General features: G+C 38.1%; 1 long non-coding RNA gene across 1 annotated transcript in view; it reads right to left on the bottom strand.

The window, feature by feature from the left end:
• Positions 1–5,824: 5,824 nt before the first annotated feature.
• The window catches only part of LOC308653742, a 28,488-nt gene continuing 11,980 nt past the window's right edge, over positions 5,825–22,332 (bottom strand). The window contains exons 2-3 of the long non-coding RNA XR_014023102.1: positions 8,134–8,237; positions 5,825–7,432 (exon numbers count right to left, since the gene is read on the bottom strand). This is a non-coding gene — a long non-coding RNA (uncharacterized lncRNA). The remainder of the gene's footprint in view (positions 7,433–8,133; positions 8,238–22,332) is intronic.

Here is a 22,332-nt window from a genome sequence, read left to right as displayed (position 1 = left end):
TCATTGAAGAACAAACTGAAAAGAACAAATGAAAATCATTTGTTCTGACTTTGACAACCCTCTTGACTCTTGGGGCAGGTATTATAGGAGAAATAGACTTTCCTCTTGGGAAGTGGTTAGAGCTCTGGTCAAGGATGATTGCAACTTACATGTTAGACAGTTCATCCAAGAGGTTCTTGTCTGGGTCACCAGGCCCAAGCAGCCCCGTCAGCTGTTCTGACCAGGAACAAAGGGCCCACTGAACACAAGAGAAGGGAGCAAGAGTCAGCTCGGAGACAGAATGAGACAGATAGCAAGCATGCTGCAAAGGATGGAGGAGGAGCCAGGCAGCTTCTCCAGCTCTTCTTAAGGCTTCATTTAAGGAACCCCCAATCTAAGCAGCAGCTTCCTCATCCCATCACAGGGAGTTGGCTCCCCAAGATTACAGAACAGAGCTTTTTATGGCAAAACTCTTAAATAATGGCAATCATACAATTATGGTATACTTATCATCTACCATTCTAAATTTACTATATGGTTTCAACTTGGAAATTCTTAAAACTCAAAGCTAGGCACAGTGTTTCACGCCTATAATCCCAGTGGCTCGGTGGGGGCCAAATCAGAAGGATCTTGAGTTAAAAGCCAGCCTCAGCAATTTACCAAGGCCCTCAGCCACTTATCAAGACCTTATCTCTAAATAAAATACAAGAAAGGGCTAAAGATGTGGCTCCATGGTTAAGTGCTGCTGGGTTTAATCCCTGGTTAAAAAAAAAAAGAAAGAAAGAAATTCTTGAAACTCTAAAAAGAACTTAGTTATGTCCATGACATCCGAGGCCCCAAAGAAGCACGCCACACTGCATGGCCTCCTTTTAGTCTCACCTCCCAGCACTCAGTTGTGCATAGAAACTTCTCTGCCTATTTTCCCAACTCTTGATATTTTTTGTGGACCACACTCCTAAAATTTAAAAACAAAAAAGTGCAAATACAATCCAATTTGCACACTCCATTTAACAAAAGCATCTTTGGTAATCCAGGCCTTCTAGGAAGGCTAAGCTTTCTACATTTTCTCCATTTCCCCTGCTTCTCTTCAAGATGGCAGCTGAGAGAATGGCAGTGGGTGCCAGATACACATTCCACATTCCTTGCTTTCTAGCTTCTCTTCCTGGTCACTGGAACCCCCAGCTGGCATCTGACATTCAGTGTAGGCCTAAGGAACTGTCAAGTTTTTCTCAGATGGATCAGGAGTTTGTCAGCCTTATTGATACCAAATCAATTTCCATTCTATTTGCACTGTTTTTGCTTGGAATGTTACTTTGCTCTGTCCCACATACATTAATATAAATCCTATAAGTTCACCCACCAGTACCACTAGCTATCTAAATGGTTTTCTATAGTATTGTAGAGACATCTAGAACACTCTAGAGGGTATTCTGAGGAATTAGGTCCTCAACCTCATCTGATCTTGAGGTTGCCCACATTGAGATGGTGAGAATCTCTCTGGGAGACTTCCTCCTCTAAAGAAGGAAGTAAGGCCAAAGGCACTCTTCTTTCCCCTGTAACCTCACCCTACCTAAAATATCTTCACTTTCAGCACTTTGGTCTAATGAGGTACATGTAGATGTCTCATCTCACCATCTTCTCTCTCTGATTCTCTTACCTCCTTCTTCCCACAAGGATAACCTCTCCTCTTTATCATTTTTTTTCTAGCCAGGACTAACCTAGCAGAATGCTAGTGATATACCAGCCCAGATAGGGTGCTACTAACTTCTCTGTCCTGATGGGAACCACCCTCTTCTTCCCTACAGAATTTGACCTCAGGGTTTGTGATTCAAGCTTGAAGCTAACTAGAAGAAGAAGAAAACATGATAGATACCATAACAAAACAAAAATACATCTCTTAACCAGGCATAGTGGCACACTCTATAATCCAGCAACTCAGGAGGCTGAGGCAGAAGGATTGTGAGTTCAAACCCAGCCTCAGCAACTTAGCTAGGACATAAGGAACTCAGGAAACCCTGTCTCTAAATAAAATCCAAAAAAGGGCTGGGGATGTAGCTCAGTGGTTAAGAACTCCTTATTTCAATCCTTGGTACAAAAAAAAAAAAAACAGAATATATCTCTTCAGTATTTTCTAAAATATTATTTCTTTATGTCTATTTTCTCAAAAACAGAATTTTTGAACTCCTTTTTAAGAGGCACTTAGCCCCCTAAATTATCAGTACACCATCAGCATCCCAAATAAGTCTTTTCATTATCTCATACACAAATAAAACAATCACGAACCATGTCTCCAAGTTTTATTATCAACCTAAAAGCAAGACTGCAGTATGGGACTGGAGGCTGTAGAAAAGCTATGGGTGAGGAAGTGTGCAGAGCATTCAATTCAGAAAGCCAATGAATCATGGAATTTGGGGCAAATAAAAGTATGTTTGGAAAATCCAAGGCAAGCACCATTAATAAAGTAGAATTGTTTTATGGATAGTTAGCACCCATCCTTAATTACTTGAATAATCTTTAACATCATATAGGAGGGATACACCCTCCGGTTTCAAAAGATGAGCCCTGCCCTATAAAACTTATCACATGAAACCAGTTTTATCTAGCTTCTTTTAAAAATGAATCTGTAAGTACAATTGCCTAATTGAATAAGGCATTAGTATGACTCAATTTCATTTTAATTTCTTTAGGAAGTCATCCAAATACGTACGTAATTTTTGGCACAAATAGTCATTTGCAAGGTCACAGAGAATGAGCAAAAAGAATAACTTCCCCATTATTTGTCATTTCAAAATAGTGTATGTCTTTTTGCATATTGATTAGATCTCAGGGGAAAGTTGGAGCTTATTTCTAAAGTCTTATTATTAAACCCTCAAGTAGATTCCAGGTGAAGAAATTTGCATAATGACTTTTAAAAGCAATATTTAAAAAAGTCTTTTCTAAGCAAGATAAAATTTATTCAACTAAATTGATAAAATACCCATTACATCTTGTTTTTAGCAGGTTCTTTTCAACACGTGCATAACAGTTTCATTGTCTTCCATGTATGACTTAGATCCACACTAAGAATAAATCTCTGCTTTGGCAGCACTATAGTTTCAAAGGGGAAAAAAGAAAGTGTGATTATGGAAAGATCAGATGAGTTTAAAAAGCTGTTGGTACAAAAGAAATTCTGGGGAAACAAGCACAGAAGAGGTAATTTTCTCAGATTCTCAGGCCTACTGAAACCTCTTATATAAACATCCCTTAAACCTGGTGTAATTTTTTTCAGAGACACAAACATATTTATTTAGGAAAGCAGATACACATTCATGGGGGAATGCAGGATATCTCAAGAGAAACATCTGTGGGAGTAAAGTCAGAAATACACATTAAATGGAAAATGTCAACCATCTTGAGCATGAGAAGCTTTGGGAGTAAAGCAGGGAGTCCACATTCAAGGGAGGACACAGGTCGTCTCCAGAGGGACAGACAGCAGCCCCTTGGTATAGGGTATGAATATTTATAGAGGAATCATAGCTAGGGGCTGGACTAGATATGGAGCCAGGACAGAGTTACACAATTTCATATCAATTTTTCTATTAATTGTGCATTTCCCTCATGTGATTATCTGCAGACAAGAGGCCGGGTCATTGGAATGGGCAAAGGACATGGGCTGAGTTGCTCAGGAGTACTCATTTTGGATTTCAAAGGCTCAGGGGTATTTTAGGGCTTCTCTTTTGAGACTCAGTCACTCTTTCTTTTTCTGCATCTCCAAATTCCTTTCTCAGGATTAGTGGGAGAAAGGAGGGCAATAAGGCCTTGGATATGATACAGAACTGGAAAGAAGGAGAAAGAATGAAGAGCTTCATGAGATCTGGCCACTCCCCAGGACCTTGGGCAGCAGGAAGAGAACAGGCTCCTCACTCCTGATCCTGTCTTTTCAAGGCCTTACTTGTTGCCCCAAGTGGCCACCTTTGAGTGTACAGGTCTTGGGAGGAAGCAGCTGGACTTCATATAGGCAGAGATATTCTTCAAGCTCTCAAAGAGGGAACTTATGTCCAAAATGTTCAAAACTCATCCAGGCACTTGGGGTAAAATATATGGTGCACATCAAGGATATCATAAGTGAGAAAATACAGGTGATCCTGTCACCAACAAACCATGGCCACTTCCCCAGGGACTGTTAAATTAGTATTGGATGAGTTTTATGGCCTTCCTTTCATCTTCTCTGGGAGGCCCTCCAAGCACTCAGTTTCTCAAAGTCTACAGCAGACTCTGGACAGCTGATTAGAGATGCACATAACCTGGTTCTTTCTACTCTTCAGTTTCCCCATATAGGCTGTGCTTGCAGGTAATGCAGCCCAGGGTAGCGTTGCTCTGGGTGATTTAGTAAGCCTTGTCAATTAAGTAGGGCAGATTGGGAAAGTCCAAGCCCAGCTTGAATTTCTCATTTAGCCACTGGCTTCTGTTATAGTCAGGAGTGTCCCCCATCCTGTGTCTCTTCTCATAGTTTAATACACACGTGTCCTCATATGTCTCCTCATAGCTTAATATACATGGAATATACGACCCAGTATCATGGGCATGGTACTAGTGTTGCAGATGAGCTGACTCAACGAATGTAAGTGTTAACCAAGATGTAAACTAGCACTGAGAAAACCATGGCTTTTCACACCTAGAAACTTCCCAATCATTTTCTTTTTATTTCAAAATCTTATTTTCTTTTTTTTTTTTTGTAGATGAACAAAATAACTTTGTTTTATTTATTTATTTATTTTTATATGATGCTGAGGATCAAACCCAGTGCCTTACATGTGCTGGCAAGTGCTCTACCACTGAGATACAAACCTAGCCTTCATACTATAATATCTTTTTTTATTAGTTGCTCAAAACATTACAATGATCTTGACATATCATACATTTGATTCAAGTGGGATATGAATTCTTTTTTTTCCAAGTGTACAGATTGCAGTATCACATTGGTTTTACAGCCACATTTATACATACAGCCATATTAGTGTCTATTGTATTCTGCTACCCTTCCTATTCCCTCCTCCCCTCCCTTCCCCTCCCATCACCTCTCTCTACCCACTCTATGACACTTTTCCTTTCTCTCTCTCTTTTTTTCTTCTTTGCACCATCTTATATGTAATTTTCTACAACAAAGAAATGAATATTTCTCTATAATTTCCTGTAGCTCTTTTTGATACCTATTTTATATACTTGCCATGAACAAACTTTTGCAAATTTTCATATATCCTACCATATTTAAATGCACACATTCATGGAAACACACACACACACATAGACTCATATATCCCAGACCACAAAGGAAGGCAAAATTATATCTGGATCCTTTTTATCTTCTAAAATTCTTATTCCAGCATTTCCATAGGCAATGTTTGGTAAATGTTTATCAAGTTGAATTAAAGTTTGTTTTAATACTTGAAATTTTTAGCTCATATTTTCTGTAGAAAAAAAAACATGGAGCTAACAGATGGTGAACCCAATACAAGCAAAAGCTTTAGAAAGGAGAGAAGATGGCTAAATAAAATATCTAAAGGACTTCAAAAATTTACAATACATTGACATGGTGTGCAGCCTACATTTTATTTTTAATCAGTTTTATTATTATACCTAAGTTCAGCAGAAAATTTGCTGATGTCAATATGGTAAATTTCCAGGATTTTAGACTGCCTATTCAAAACCCAAAGCTGTGTTGACAACAGGTATATCAAAGAGACTGATTGCATAGGCTTCTGATTAAATTAGTATTGGATGAGTTTTATTGCCTTCCTTTTTAATATCTTACCACTGAAAGCTCAGTGCAGGAAGGTTGAATTTAATTGTTATCAGGTTTCAGAAAGTATGGCTTTCCTTCCAGATTCTACCCACTTTTCCCTCTAGGGCAATTTCCTTTAATTAAAGAGGTAAGTGTTGCCTCTTGGGGTGGTGTATCATGAGGGGACTCTAAATTAAAAACCTAGAAAAAAGCTATGCACATATGGGATGAAGGTAAATGGATACAGATTTGTTGTAGTAGAGGAACTGGGAGAGGAAGAAAGGAAGCCAGGCAGGCAGAAAGAGAGGGAGGGAGGGAGAGAGGGAAAGGTAACAAAAAAAAGTGGAAGAAACTTCAATGAAAACGTGGGACCAAATAGAGAACAAGTGAGTTTTTGTGAATTTAAACACATCGAATCTGGCTAGGACTGTACCTATTGATGTAGTCATCTGGAAGTCTCACTGCCCTGCCTTGCATAATTCTCACTGAATGGTATTGATATTTCTCAGAATTGAACATGCGTATGAATCATCTGGAGACCTCGTTAAAATGCAGATTCTGATCCCCATGTCTCTGGAGTGGGGCCTGAAAGTCTATTTTTCACAAACTACCAAGTGATGCTGGAGTCTGGGAACCACCCTTCGAATAGCAAGATGTCCATTGGTGCACAGAGCAAGGAACTGGTTTTCTTCTCTTCGAATACAAAAATGGGGCTTCCCAACTTTGGAACTGTTGACATTTGGGGCTGGATAATTCTTTGCTGTGAAGGGCTGCCCTGTGCATTGTAAGATGCTTGGCGGCATCCTTCACCCCTACCCACTTGATTCCAATAGCATTCCCTCCCTTAATTAGGACAATCAAAAATGCCTCCTGATATTGCTAAAATTACTTTGAGAGTGTGGGGGGGGGCGGGATGGAATAGATGGATGTTGAACCACTGAAATAGAAGACATCATAGGAATATTTTAGGGGGAAAGACTGCTAAATAAAATGCATGCATCTTTGTAAAAGCATCCCTGTGCTTCTAACATCAGTTCTGTGCCAGCTTTGACCCTTATCCAACCTTGGCCTTCCTCTAGAAAAATAGCAGTGGGGAACGGTGGTGGAAGTCTTCATGCCAACACCTCAGATGAAAACATTACAACTCAGCCAGCTGCAGCCTGGCCTCCCTCCAGAAGAGCCTGTCATCCAAAAACCACCCCCTCCATTTGCCGCAGAGCTGGCAGGATCTCAGAATATTCCTGGCATCCAGGAATAAAATTCTTTGTACCTATTCTTAGGCTTTGGGTACAGGTTAAACTAGTAGAAATTTTTACTATTTTCAGTTATGTTAAATCAGACACAGAAAAAAAGTTTTAATGTCACCTCTCCAGTTGCATCCGAGATTCACTCCTTTCTAGTGCTTTAAGAAGCAAACAACAAATATTTTTAGAAGACTTCAAAATTATAAGGAGATATTAACATGGGTGAATTATAGTTACTTCCTCCTGGGAACAAAAAAATTAAATAAAAGCCGGTAAAATATGTCTTCTGGTATCAAATTCTCAGTCCCTGAAGGGCAGAGAGCTGGGATGACTTGAGTGAAAGCACCTTCAAAGATTTGTCCTCAAACCTCATCTTCTGCACTGGGGCTCCAGTCCAGACTTCCCACTTTGGAGACCTCTCTTGACTTGCTCCTCTGAATTCAAAGGACTTAAGTTCCAGACCAGGAAGTAAGGCATGATAGAAGAAATAAGAAACAGAAAGAAAACATAAAGGAAGAACAAGGGGAAAATATTTTAATTCGGAAGTTCTGCATAATTTTCCAGGCTCTTACTCCCTAACCGGTCTCCCATGCAGGCCTCTTACTCCCATATTCTTGGGAAATCTGTAAATGTACCTGTGCACTGTTAATTAATCCTCAAATAGATAGATTAAGTAGAGATATCTTGAGAAACCTATAATTTAGGGGCCTTTCTCGTACTACCTACTGATCAGACAATGGAAACCCCACCAGTCTGAGTATCCTGAGAATGATCAGTACACCAGAAACTGTCTTGAGATCACTGGACTGACATCATTCCTACTTGCCTTTCCATACCAGCACTCTATTTCTTTAAAATAGAGCCCGGAACCCCAAAACCTCATCTCTCTTTCTGGAACTGGTCTATATTCTCTCTTGGAATGTGTATTTCTTGCTTTACCGTCAAAGACATCTCTCTTGAGAGTGCCCCCCATTTTCCCTTGAATGAGTGTCTACTTTCCCAAATAAAACTCAATCTAGGCTTCTGACTGGCACATGCTTTGAAAGTGTTTTCTGTCATGTAAAACAAGAATCCCACTGGTCCCCCTTCTCTCCAGGAACTCCTCAGACCCTTCTTCAGAGACACCTCTTTTGTGACAGAAGTACATACCTTCTGATTGAGCCTTGGAAGTAACAACACTGTCCACTTCAACTTAATTATCCTCCACAATTAGTTCCAGGAGAAGATCGTTGTTTGAATTTACCTCTCTGAACCTAAAAAATGATAGTGTCTTCAAACTCTCATTTTTAATAAGTGATTTTTTAAAATCAAATTTTCCAGAACACATAATAAAAGATAAAATGACATTTTCCTTTTCGTCTCCACTCAATGCCCAAATTGCTCAAATTGTATTCCAAAGTATTTTTCTTTACCTTTCTTATTTTTATTGTTCAAGTATATTTTGAAAATTCAGCTGAGTATTTATTGGGTTGTGCTAAATTACATACTGTATGGAAGACAAAAGAATAAATGTCTCATCTCAAAGATGTTAACTATTGAATTAAGCTAAGACAAATAAAACAACTAGTGAATAATACAAACAGCCCTAGGTTTCCCTGAATCTTGAACTGTGCCCATAGATGGCTCCCAATGAATAGGTGTGAAACAAGTAAATGAAACTATTCACTTTCTACAATTTCTAAATGCCGACAAAGCTGACAGACGGAGACCTGTGAGGGTTATATTGTCAGAGTGGGCCTCATGGTAAAAACTAGACAACTCTCCACTCCTAGAGAACCAAACTCTGGTTTGGCTCCTAGAAATGTAAGCCTGCATTTCTATGATACCTCCAGCCCCCACTAAAATGCCTGGCAAGAAAGCTCAACACCACCAGGAGAATTTTCTGTGCTTTCTGACCTCCTTTTCTTAGCGCTTTTACTAAAAATGGCTTACCATTATGAGTCCTTATTCTTTTATCAAAAATGGCTTACTGTTGTGAATCTTTTGATGTATTTGTCTCTTCCACAACTCATGAGGATCTTTCTTTTTCAAACACCTAAAAGACATTCTTTGAAATGCAATCATCAGGATAGAAGCCTAACGTTAATAATGGCCAGCTAGTAGACACAGCTGGCCTAGTTACCTTTGCATTGACCAACCCTCCACAAATTTTCATTTGAGCCCCATTTCTAATCTCTCTCTCTCTCTCTCTCTCTCTCTCTCTCTCTCTCTCCCTCGCTCTCGCTCTCTTTCTCCTTCTCTCCGCCCTTCCCCACTCTCTCCCTTTGAGGAGATGGATGTATTTAATGTGGTGATGGTACCATGGATGTATCATATATTCAAACTCATTAAAGAAGTATACACACTATATGTGTGAAATTTTATATATCAGTTATACCTCAATAGGGCTATAAAATACTTCATAGACAATGTAACATATTGCAAGATTTCATAGGTAACTCTTAGACATAAACCATAAGAACTTGTTGGAAAAATATAAGATTAAATCACCCAGTCATGTTTGCACAAATTGGAAAGCTCAGCTCTTTACTATTAGTAGTTATGAATAAAATCTGTTTTAACCACTTTAACTAATGTCCTGCTTTGTTCATCAAAGAGTGTGGTGAGAGTGAAGTTGAGCCTGTGAAATAGACAGAATTCCCAGGCCATTCTTAACCACTGGTTAGTGTCCCACCTCCATATCTCCCTGCAATTGCTTTCACTGCATACCACCAGCTCCTATTCCCCTGTTGAGTCTGTCTTCAGAGTGTGAGCACCTCTGGGGCATGTGGTCCTTACTGTACCTAAGGGCAGACCAGTTTCACACCGCTGGAAAGGGTCTGCTAACAAGAACCCCTGCTGCCCACCTCCCCTTGCATTTATCTCCCCCAGAGTACTCAGAAACTGTGGCCCAAACCAGCAACACCGGTTAGCAAAGTGCTTGCTCCTAGCAGGTACTGTGGGAAGGAAAGAACTTCCCACTACAGAGGCAATGAAAACTCTGTCCATGATGCATGTTCCTCCTGTGTCCTGCTTTGATGGGAGAGATGGAAGGACGTGAGAGGGCCTCTGAGCTCATTAGTACAATCTCCTCACTTAAACACTGAGGAGTTAAGATCCACTGGTTACTATCACTACTTTTATTTTGCAGACATCCTCTATACCAGGAATTGGTTCAAAAGCTCCACAAATGACACTCTGCTCCCCATTTTACAAAGGAAGATACTGAGACGAGACTCAGAGAATTAGGTGTTTTACCTGAGGTAATGCAGCCACCAAGTAGCAGAGCTGAAATTCAAACCCACTTTAAAAAAAACACTTAAGCACATTCTTAAACATTTCGCACACGAAAATTAAAATAAGCCACTGCCTTCTACCTCAAAATTAGTAAAATATTGAGACCATCATCCCACTTTGTTAGATACATTTCACTTTAACTGTGCAGAACTGTCAGTGCTGTGGATGTGAGTGAAGGAAGCTATGAAGTGTAGAAATAAATATGCATAAAAAAGTTTTCCTTTTTTTTCTTTTATTGTTTTTGTTTTTGTTTTTGATACTGAGAAGGAACTCAGGGGTGCTTTATCACTACCCCAGTCCTTTTAATTTTTTTAAGACAGAGTCTCACTAAGTTGCCAAGTGTCTCATTACACTGTTGAGGCTGGTTTCAAACTTGTGATCCTCCTGCCTCAGTCTCTCTAGTTGCTGGGATAACAGGAATGCACCACTGCACCCAGCGCCACCCTCCCCCCCAAAATTTTCTGTTTATAATCAATTTTCCTTCAGTTTGCCTAAATTTCAATAATATATAAAAGTGGCAAAATAACATGTTTTCCTGTGAAAAGCTAAAGTGATAAATTTTGTTTTATTTGTCTTGGTTTAATGAAAGCCTAGTTCAGAAAAAAAAAATCTGGAAATACCAGACATTCCATAAGGGGGCAACATGAGGCTGTCACATAGGTAAGACATCATTTCAATAAACTGCAGTTCCTCTCTTTAACCTCCAAAATTTCCACAGCCCCAGTTCATTCCAAAAATAATATTCCAGGAATTGATTTTAAGAATCACTGCCAGGAATTCCAAGCTCTGAGAAACTTTCCCATGACAATCATAGCTAACCATCAGAAGAAATAAGAAATGTAAAAACTGAAGTTTGACCTTGAGCAACATCCCTTAGTCTCTTCTGGTCTCCAGGTGTACATCTGTAAAAGGAGGCTAATACCACAGTGTTGCTTACCATGGAGGGCAGGTACAGGTTTCTTGTAATCCTGTATTTGCACACATAATATTTTTAAAATTTGATTAAAAACATAACTAATTCAAATAGATTGCTATTACCTGTTTGGACCCAGGATCTTCAAGACAAAATATGTTTTAGAAGCATAAACCAGGAAATGTGTGCAGTACCAGTCCCTATGACCCAGATGTACAAGGAAATCAACACCTCTGCTAAAACTCACTCAACAGTAGCTTCCCCTGGCAGGGATGCAGCATTTAGGGAATCACAGAGACATCACTCAAAACCTGTGGGGCCTTGCAGCCAAGCTCTTTCAGAGATGTGGGAGTTTCTTGTGTGTTTCAAGAAACTGATAGCCTGTATACATAACTGGTACCAATAACATAAATACAACATAGATTAAAATCATGCATTTAAAAATGCCTCAGAATGTAATTAATATTTTTAAAGATGATTTTATGGTCTTTGTCGAAAATTATGCTGTAATATTGATTTGTCTGCTCTTTGCCTTAAAGGTAGCAACACTGTGTTTTTCTGTCATAGCACTCCTGATAATAACAATTGACGTAAATGATTTAACCATGAGAACCTTGTTTCATACATCCTACTAAAGAACAACTGTTTACTGCATTAAGAGTTCGTGACTTCATGTAGGTCTACTAGTTTTACAGTTTAGGATTCAACGGACATTTTCTCCTTATTTGTTTATCGCCAGAAATAACTCTGAAAGCATTTTGAAATTCCATCATTCAAGGTTCTTTGCTGATACAAGGGCAGTTTTGTCACCAGCTCTAAAATGAAAAAATACTGAAAAGCAAATAAATAAAACAACTTGGAGATTCCCATCGAATTGACCTAGTTTAAGTCATCAATAGAACTTAAGAAGTCCTTGTCACTAAAGAAATCACAAAGGTAAGACCAAGTATTGAGCTTAAGCCATAAAATGAACTTGCAAAAGGGGGTCCTGAGTGATAAAAATTTGTTAATACAAATATTATGTATTCTGGAGACAAGAGCAGGAAACCCTTCCATTCTAGAAAATTCACCAGCTGGGGAGGAAAAAAAATACACAAGCCTTAGTCAGAGTAATAACAGACCCACCCTTGAGGAAAAAAAAACAGCATGTTCAAGCTGGGCTCATCCATCTGTTGAGTCAATATTTGCACATTCAAAACTTGCAGGTATCAAATGTACATATTTGCTTTGAAAAGAATTTTTAGAGCTAGAAAATATGCTATTCTTAGTGACAACTATTTGATACCTCCTGACATTCCTTCCACCATAAATGAAAATTTCTCAGAAGAAATTTGAATTCTTACATTTAAAGCTTCTTACAATTGTGGTATGAGACCCTTAGCTGAAAACAAAAGAATTCTTATGCCTCTGAATCCCAGAGCCCTGCAGGAAGCTTCACTTTTTATTTGATTCTGAGGGCTGACCCCCTGGCAAAGTGGAAAAGAGAGAGAGAGAGAGAGAGAGAGAGAGAGAGAGAGAGAGAGAGAGAGAGAGAAGTTCTCAAGAAGCAATGTGAAAAGTAACAAAAAAAGAGAGAGAGAGAGAATGAGAGAAGATGAAGAGCTCTATTTGTATTCAAAGAAAATTCTAGGACAGTGCTATAATAGAAAGCAGGTATGTTTTGTGCACCACAAATAAAAGCACAAGCCATTGCAAATATGAATGCAATTTCAGGGAGAATCAACAGCATGTTTGAAATCAGAGCTGTCATGGACTTACAGTTGTGGCCCTAGAATTAGTAGCCCCTTTTTATAAGGCGCTTTAGTGTATGGCTGGAGGAAGACACAGCATCATCTACAACCTTCTTCGTTTAGTCTACTTTTAAAGAAACATACACATACTTGTGAAAGCAATGGTCAAACTTCCTCAGACCCTGAGATAATTTAACTCATATGTACAAATTTTAAGGCCAGTTTTTTCACAATAAAATTTTAAGGCCAGTTCTTGCCCATGGTTGAGGCCTTAGCCTCCTGCAATCCCTGACAAGCCTCTGTATTTTATCAAAGTATCTGTCTTGGTTCATTTGTGTTGCTATGACAAAATAGCTGATAATGGGAAATGTATAAAGAATGGAAACTTATTTTTTGCAGTCTAGAAGCTGAGCAGTCCCAGAACAAGACACTGTCAGGTACAGGGTCTGGTGAAATCCTTCTTCTCATAGATGGTACCATTTACATGTCCTCACATAGTGGAAGAGACAGAATGACAAAAAAAGGAAATGAATCCTGTGATCTCACATGGCAAAGAGAGGAGGAACAAAAGGAATCTAAGCCAGTTCCCATCATCCTTTTAATTAGGCATTAATCCATTTGTGAAGGCAGAGCCCTCTTGATTTAATCACTTTCTAAAAGGCCCCATCTACTAATACCACCACAACGAAGATTAAATTTCAACATGTGATTTGGGGGGAAAAGTTCAGACCATAGCAAGCAGTATCCTTATCTCCCTTCCAGGAAAGTTGATCATTAGCCTGGTTCATGTCTCCCATCTTTCAACCTGGTCACCTGTGTGCTACTTTTCAATGGGTTCCACCTACCTGAGTCCTCTCCTTGTCATTAGTTTGAACCCTGGTTGCATTTCTCTCCCATCGTGTGTCAAATTGCAAACATGCCATTTCACTAACCCAGCAAACATCAGGATTACACACAGCAACCGACCTTTCCAGAAAGTTTAAACAGATAAAATATGCCTTCAACACAAACTTTCTCATGCTTACCCACCACTTTCATGCCTTAGTCCTCTTTTCACATCCTCTTGCCCCAGGCTTCAGCAACAGGGATAGTCCTACATCCAAGTCCTGCATGCACACCATTAAGGAACAGAAATTGGCGTTCTGGTGAGCATCTCCACAGGAGTATTGACTGTGTTGAGGAATCAGTTCCAGTGTGTACAAGATACATCCCCATCTTCAGGTGGTGAAGAGAAGCTCACAATCTAACAAAATTTCTCATACCATCTCCTCAGTCTTGAGGAAATGCTATTAAATAACTAGCTTGTCGAGAATGTAGGTTTTATGTTAATGTCTATAGATAAGCCCAGAAAAGTTGGTTAGGTGAGAACAGGAGGTTTGTAATGCCAAGGAAAGAAGTTCAACTGGATCCAATGGGTCAAAGACCATTAGATAAAGGGCTTTTGTGCAAAGCATAGTACAATTAATGCATGATATAGTAAAACAGCCCAATAGCATGAGAATTGTCTGAAAGCAGAATGATCAGCTTTGTAATTCATTTCTCTCCTTGTTAATTTTCCCATTCCCCTCACAACCTCTTATATGTAATTTTGGAGAATTACAGTAGATGGGGTAGAGAGAGAAGATGTGAGGGAAGGGGAGGGGGGATAGTAGGGGATAGGAAAGGTAGCAGAATACAACAATTACTAATAGGGCATTATGTAAAATTGTGGATGTGTAACCGACGTGATTCTGCAATCTGCATTTGGGGTAAAATTGGGAGTTCATAACCCACTTCAATCTAATGTATGAAATATGATATGTCAAGAGCTTTGTAATGTTGTGAACAACCAATAAAAAAAGTGAAAAAAATAAAAATAAAAAAAAAACTCAAAAAAAAAAGAAATGGAATCCAATCGATAAAAAAAAATGATCAGCTTTGTCAAAAGAACAAAATTCAACAAATTATGTTTAAAGATCTAATTGCTTTGTTTTTTGTTGTTGTTGTTTGTTTTATTTTTGTTTTTGATTCCTTTTGTTTTGCTTTAGTAATTCATGAATCAGGCTACATCCCATCTATGAAATTGAATGACACTTTGGTAAGTAAGCAGAGAGGGTGGGCTTTGTAGGGGAAACAGAAACAAGAAGAAAGCAGAAACAAGAAACATAATGTGAATTGATCATTTCCAGGTTTCTTTTCTTACAGGGCTAAAGCAGGGGGAGTTTTTTAACATGCTGGTTTTAGTATGACTGAGCTACTTTGCTGTGAATCTCCTATTATTTGAAAGAATCTCCTATTTCTAAGCTCAGTGTGGTTATGAGGCACCTCACATGAGTGACTCTACTCTGGTAGGGTATGGTCTAGTAAGGCCTGGTGCAAGAGCTCAGACCAAAAGAACAGCCTCTCATAACTTTTATTTGACTACTTAAAACCTGGATAAGCTAATATAATTTTCCAGCAAAGAAATCAACAGGGCCTAAACCAGAGAAGGGCCCAGGAAACTTAGAAATACAAAAACCTTGCACAAGAAGCCACAAGATCAGGACAGAGAATGTATAATTGCAATAAAAGTGAGGCTTCACACCCTGGTTCCAGGTTCAAGAGTGGCACCAGGAGCAGAAATCCTTTGATTTAATGTAAGTTTATTACAAAGGAGCTGAGAAGCTCCATTTTCCCCAAAACAGAAATAACAGTGGTCTGAAATTTGAGCCTTATTTTCCCCAGTTCATTCACTAAGCATTTATTTAGTAATTTAATGTGCTAGGAAGACAGAAATAGTTAGATAAGGTCCAAATCCTCCAGGAATCCATCAACTAGTTCTATGACTGTATGTACATAATTAATCTGGTTTTCCTTTTCTAAAATAAAAAATTGTCACTCCATATTCATTGGTGATTCCCCCCATAACAGTATCTGGCAAAATATTATATAAGTGCATGCTCTCTGAGAGCCTTCACTAGCTGTGGTATAAAGATCTATTATGATCCCATTTCTAGCTAGGCAGAACACAAAGAGGACACAGAGCTGAAAGAACATTATTTCAAGTGATAGTTTCAGACATCACAAAGGACCAGAGACAATGGTCCTTCACTGCTCTGCTAAAAGTAGAATTCTCAGGTATTTTTCAGAATTCTATGCACCACCAGTAGTACAAGAAAGTATCCTATGCTGCACTCAGAGCCACATGTAACAGGGCATGTTATTTTGTAGCATCTATTTTACTTAAAGGTTTGAGATAATCTATTGATTCACATACTTTACATTAAAACCCTTACATCAAATACATTATCTAATAGAATATAAATTTGGCACAAATTTTTCATTTTAAACATAAATTTAGTGCTGGGGTGTTTGGGAATACGTGAAAGAGATTGGGTGAGAAGGCAGAAGAAGGGAAATATATAGACTTTGTGATGTGCTCCAGGGAAAACAGGGGAACCATGCTGAGTGCATCCATACCTTAGGGTAAAAAGAAAAATCCTGAACCATTTAATGAGATCCCAAACTCAGCCTTCCCAGGCATCAGTATATATTTTTATTTCCTCTCATTTCTCCCTACATTTACTTTTAGTAAACTTATATGTGTTTTAGAATTCTGAGACTACTGTATACAGGTTATAATAGCTATTGGAAATTGGAGAAAGCTATTGGAAATTGAATGGAATGACTGCCCAGCAGCTGACACTAATGTATGTGTAAGGTGAAAGCAACAGTGCAGAGGAGTGTCATCACATGCAGACAAGGCAATCCCTCCCCTTTGCATCCAAGCATCACAGCCCCATCTGAACCAAAATGTCAGGAGCTTTAGGTCTCCCTTTACCTCATAGGGACTTTGAAGAATTCAATAGCTGAACTTTTTTTGCCCTTCTGGGACGTCTGTGTACATCTTGACACAAAGCAAATCATTTCCATGATGACCATAGATAAATCTAGACATAAGAGTGGCTTTGGATCTCTTAAACTGAAATGAGAAAATCTGGTTCAAGCTGTATGACTTTTTGCTGATAAAGGTGATGGATTCAAAAGAGTAAACATAATATTATTCAAATCAATAGTTATTTTACTTTTCTCTAATCTAGCGATTTAGCTTTGGCCTTTCTGAAATACTCCTGAAAGCTTGTCTTGTTGTCAAAGATCCTTATTTCAGATAAAGACTTGAGAATGGTTTACAATGATCCACAGCATGGTGCCAACATATTTTTCAAGTGCTACTGATATTTTCTTATCATTGCACTTCTACTTTCCCCATTCCCACCCCAATTTCTTATATTTCACATTTATAAATCAATCAGTTTAACTTTGATGAAAAAGGTCTTTCCTCTCCAAAGATTTTTCAAGACATTTTAGCATAGAAACTGATTATAATCAAGCCTCATATATCACATGAAGTCTTCTCCTGGGAGTGGGGTGTCTTGATGACTATGAAAGTAAAACTGGAAGACAGAAACTTTATTACTCTTCAAAGATCTTGGAATGTGAACAAAAAGTTCTATGTTTTGGTTTCTTTCTTTACTTGTAAAAAAACCAAGATCCTGGGCCAGGGTTGTGGCTCAGTGGTAGAGTGCTTGCCTAGCATGCGTGAGGCACTGGGTTTGATCCCTGGCACCACATAAAAATAAAAACAAATAAAATAAAGGTATTGTGTCCATCTACAACTAAAATTATGTTTTTAAAAAACAAGATTCTAATTTATTTATTTGATAGTTAATTTAAATTGAAAATTAACCATAAATAAATAGAAGACAAGAAAAGAATACAGAATTTTTATTTCCAACATGATTATCTAATTAATATAATGGAAACTAAGAAGACATCTAAGATAATACTGACTGTTAACACACATTATCCTTTCCCTACCTTTTATTTTGACAGCTTCTTTAAAATTTATTTTATTTAATAAATACTATAATATCTTGAGACAGACTTCAAGAAACAACCTGGTGAGGCACCACTGTTAAGAATTACAGAAAGAGGTTTTTCATTAAATAAGTCACTTTCTGACTAAATCTCTGGTACTTCTTACCTCCTTCATTTGTATTATGTTTACTTCTTATAATTTAGCTCTCACTCCTGTAACTTCAATAGCACTGAACCTTCAATACCAGAGTAAGCACTAGAAAAAGGCCCTTCCTCCTCACTCTTAGATAAAGAGGATGCCTGCACAGACAGTAGTCCCAGCCCTTGCAAAACAAAGAATTTCCTAAGTGTCGGTATAAATGTGAGCTTGTTCCCACAATTTCTTTCAATAAGAAATGATGATATCGACTATATACTAAATATCTAACTCTCTAAAGACTTGATAAGTTTAGCCAGAATTGCAGGAAATATCCAACAAAAACACTCAGGGATAAACACATCTTCACATGAGATTGTGCAGGAAATAAAGAACTGTCAGGAGATCACATCTGATTATATTTTGGTGGGCCAGCTTTCATCAACCTATAGTTAGAAGATCCAAAGAACTCCACCAGAAAACTGCTAGATCTAATTTTTTAAAATTCAGCAAAGTAGCAGGTTATAAAATCAATAGCTATCATATATACTAAACAAATTCAGCAAAGTAGCAGGTTATAAAATCAATAGCTATCATATATACTAACAATAAATCTGCTAAGAAAGAAATCAGGAAAACAAGCCCATTCACAGTAGCCAAAAAAAAAAAAAAAAAAAAAATGAGGAATAAATCCAACCAAGGAGTAAAAGACCTCTAAAATGAAAACTAAAGGACATTGAAGAAAGAAATTGAAGAAGACCCTAGAATAAGGAAAGACTCCTCGTGATCATGGATAGACAGAATTAATATTGTTAAAATATGGCCATAAAAAAGTCCTAAAATTCTTTTGAAAGAATAAAAGACCCAGAATAATAGAAACAATTCTAAGCCAAAGAAGCAATACTGGAAGCATCCATAAAGATGATGGATTTAAAAGAATAAACATAATATTGTTTAAATCAATAGTTATTTTAACTTTCTCTAATATAGAAATTTAGCTAACTTCAAATTATACTACATAGCTATAGTAACAAAAACTGCCTGGTACTGGCCTAAAAACAGACATATAGACCAGTGGGATAAAATAGAAGACACAGAGACAAACCCACATATCTCCAGTCATCTGATCTTTGACAAAAGTAACAAAATATACATTGGAGAAAAGAAAGTCTTTTTAACAAATGATGCTGGGACAACTGGTCATTCATATGTACAAGAATGAAACTAGATCCTTATCTCTCCTCCCGAACAAAAAATCAACTCAAACATGAATCAAAGAGCTCAGAATTAGACCAGAAACAATGAAACTCCTAGAAGAAAATGTAGAGTCAACACTCTAGTTTTCTCAATAGGACCCCTAAAGCTCAGGAAATAATGCCAAGAGTTAATAAATGGGACAGCATAAAATTAAAAAGCTTCTACACAGCAAAAGAAACAATTAGGAATGTGAAAAAAGAACACCCAGAAAGGGAGAAAATCTTTGCGAGCCACTCTTCTGACAGAGGATTAATATCTAAATATATAAAGACCTCCAAAAACTTTACACCAAAAATCAAATAACCCAATTAATAAGTGGGCAAATGAATTAAACAGATACTACTCAAAAGAAGAAATACAAATGGCCAGCAAATACATTTTAAAGATGTTCAACATCATTAACAATTAGGGAAATGCAAATCAAAACTACAGTGAGATTTCATCTCACACTAGTCAGAATGGCAGTCATCAAGAATACAAATAAATGCTGGAAAGGATGTAGACAAAAAGGAACATTTTTACACTGTCAGTTGGATTTTAAATTACTATGACCACTAAGGAAATCCATATAGAGGCTCCTCAAAAGACTGGGCATGGAACCACCTTATCACCCAGCTCTACTACTTCTTAGTATTTATCCTAAAGGATTAAAATCATCATGCTATATATACATGCATACCCATTTATAGCAGCACAATTCACAAGAGTCAAACTATAGAACCAGCCTAGGTGTGCATCAATGGATGAATGGATTAAAAAGGTATATATACACAATGGAATTTTATTCAGTGATAAAAAATTGAAATTATGTCATTTCCAGGAAAATGGGTGGAACTAGAAACCATCATGTTAAGCAAAATAAGCTAAACTCAGAGGTCAATGGTGGTATGTTTTTTCTTATATGTGGAAGCTAGAAAGGAAAAAATGGAAAACAAAGGGAGAAGAGTGGGGGTCAGTAGAGAAAAGGGGGGAAAGCAGGAAGGGAGGGGGAAAGTGTTTAGAAGCCATATTGGTCAAATAATATTGTTATGTTGTGTCCATATAGAAATATGTAACAAATCTCATCGTATGTACAACTAGAGTGGCCAATAAAAAATGTGTAAAGATAAAAATTAAATAAAATAAAAAGAAGGGATGAGTTAGGCAGTGTAAAATTATGATAAGAAAAGAATGAGATTTCTGCATTCCATTCTGCTGCCCCTACTCACTCAGTTAACTGATTGATTGGTATTACTCTTTATCCTTGTGCTCAACTTCCATTCCCTTCACCTGGTCACTGGAAGGAGTGCACCACCATGCCCAGCAAGAACTGCGATTTTAAGATCCATCCATGCAGCTGTGTGTTTGTGCATCTTGCTTCTCATAGTCCATGGTGTGTATTGGCTGCCTAATATTCCATGGTATGAATTTGCCACACTTAATTACCCCAAATGGTGTCCTCAAGGCACCGAATAACACTGAAATGTCCTGGTATATGTGCCTTTTATGGGCCTATATAAGACAGACAGACTGACAGACACACACACACACACACACACACACACACACACACACATACACACACATTTGCCATTGATATGTGATTATGAAGACTGGTTTTAAAAAGTCCTTCCCTGTCACTAAGCTACAAGGACATTTCATGATTTCATCAATTGACTTCTTATTTATATCTTTCACATTCAGGAAGATGTGACAGGCAATTTACATAAAACTTCTTCCCCCAATTGGAGCACTTTCCAGATAAGCCAGGCTATGCCTTTGGGTCCTCTGTCTTGAATGGGCAGGTCTAAAAAAGATCTGCAGCTAGAGATCCTGGGTGGCCCCTCTGGTTCTTGCTCTCATCATGTACCCAGGTCTTAGGCTGGTCCTCTACTCTGTTGATAACAAGAGGGCCCACAAATAACCTTTACCTTTTGCCTAAAGTCTATTCTTTTGCTCACTGATAAAGAATGGGAGTGAGGGCAATAACAATAAGCTTGCAAGGTAAGCATACCCAGGATCCCACCTGGGTCCTCTGACAAGTCTAGTACCTAGTCCAGCCAGCTTGGAGTAACATTAGTTTTTGATGTTTTCTATTATATTAACCTCAGTCTTCTACTTCATATAAGCCAAGATGAGCATAGATTTTCCCAATGTTTAACAGCTCTTGCAACTGATTTCTAGGACTTTTGTGGCTGGCCATGATTGGGTACAGCAACAACAGTGTCTTCAGCTAGTCACAGTTGGGGCGTTACTTGTTCCCCAGGGGCACAACTCTGAATGGTAATGACCAGATGACTATAGAGACAGCTTTATAATTTTAAAATATTGAGATGTGTTACACATGCCTGCTTTTTTACTGCAGAATCCAATCAAGTGTCAATTAATTTCTAAGAAACATCAAATCAGAGAAACATGTTAAACCAAAGCCCAGTGAGACAATCAGCAAAATCAAGACTCTAGGAACAATATAGGACAAATAACAAATAAATTGCACAAGGAAAGACAAAAGGATTACTTAGAAGCTATACATTAAAAGAGATTTCTTAGAGTGCCTGCTTCGCATGCACAAGGCCTGGGTTCAATGTCCAGCATCACAAGAGAGAGAGAGAGAGAGAGAGAGAGAGAGAGAGAGAGAGAGAGAGAGAGATTTCAGAAATAATACTACACCATGTGGCTTTTGCCTGGATTGAAGTGGATTGATTATAAAAAGCATTCACAAAACATTTGGGATGATTTGAATACTAAGTATTAAGGTCATATTTAAATTTTTTGTCTTTTAGAAATATACATGGAAATATTGATGTATTACCTGATAGGATATCTGGGATTTGCTTCAAAATAATCTAGTAGCCAGGGAGAGGCGGTAGGGGGATGAAACAAAGGAGATGAAGCAAGATTAGCCAGGAATCAATCCCCACCCCAGTGAAGGTGGTAGTCCCTAAAACAATGTGTGCCTTTCAAAAGATGTAAAGCCCTGTACTATACAATGTGGTACTATAAGAGCGATGGAAAGACGGTGACTAATGATTGCAAGGGACATAAGAGCAGACTTATGTTCCTAGAAGATTGAGCTGGTTTTATTTTAGAAGATAAACTAGAGGGCATATGTTATGGTTTGGATGTGAGGTGTCCCCCAAAAGCTCATGCGTGAGACAGTGCAAGAAGGTTCAGAGGAGAAATGATTGGGTTGTAAAGAGTCTTAACCCAATTAGTGAATT

The sequence above is a fragment of the Spermophilus citellus genome, assembly GCF_964194105.1.
Source record: "Spermophilus citellus genome assembly, chromosome: 7".
NCBI classification, from domain to species: Eukaryota; Metazoa; Chordata; class Mammalia; order Rodentia; family Sciuridae; genus Spermophilus; species Spermophilus citellus.
Note: the sequence above shows the minus strand (reverse complement) of the source record. Positions and strands in the feature narration are given on the sequence as shown.